This window comes from Wasmannia auropunctata, unplaced genomic scaffold (genome assembly GCF_000956235.1).
Source record: "Wasmannia auropunctata unplaced genomic scaffold, wasmannia.A_1.0 LD265153.1, whole genome shotgun sequence".
NCBI lineage: Eukaryota > Metazoa > Arthropoda > Insecta > Hymenoptera > Formicidae > Wasmannia > Wasmannia auropunctata.
In genome coordinates, this window is record NW_012097737.1 from 1 (window position 1) to 698 (window position 698).

The 698-nt window shown below is 36.8% G+C and overlaps 1 long non-coding RNA gene across 1 annotated transcript; it reads left to right on the forward strand.

The window, feature by feature from the left end:
- Nucleotides 1–7: 7 nt before the first annotated feature.
- On the forward strand, nt 8–571 carry LOC105462362. Its single transcript, XR_976049.1, has 2 exons — nt 8–168; nt 476–571. It is a non-coding gene; the product is annotated as an uncharacterized LOC105462362 (long non-coding RNA).
- The last annotated feature ends 127 nt before the right edge of the window (nt 572–698 follow it).

The following is a 698-nucleotide window of genomic DNA, read 5'->3' on the forward strand; positions in this document are numbered from 1 at the left end:
ACCGTTTACCACGACAACGGCAATCTCAACCTGACGTTCTTCACTCCGCGTGAGCGGTACAATCGGAAGTACAATCTCAACATCATCACGAACGCCTTGTTTCGCCAGTGGGGCCTGAAGAGCGTGATCAACGAACGCGATGACATTCTGATCAATGGAGACTGCAAGGTACTTTTTTAATGCAACGTATTTACACAAAAAGAAAAATTTATTTCACTTACGTCCAGTAATTCGAAATCAAGTATTAATTAGTCTGATAATCATATGTGATATAATTTATGCGATCGATATGTTATGTAATTGACGCGAGGAACATTTCGACACGAATGATGTAACGAGCGTGTAGTAAAAAAAATAGATTTTATAGCGATCAATTGCGAAATTGTATTTTGCTTCGAGACTTTTTTAAAACTGCAGACAGATTTTTAATATTTCCAAGGTATATAATATATTTTTTTAATTACAATGCCATTAGATATCTGGAACAGCTGCGAAGTTGGGAAAACCGAATGCTTATCATCATTGCACGCTCTTGGTCAACGTGAACAAAGCCAATCTGAGTTCGATTCTTGAGAGGAAAGAGGTAAGATTTTTTCTCCACATTGCTGATATATACACACGCGTGTATCTTCTCATAAAATATGTGTATTTGTATCGTAACACATTTCCATAGCGCTGCAATATATCGAGTATCAATA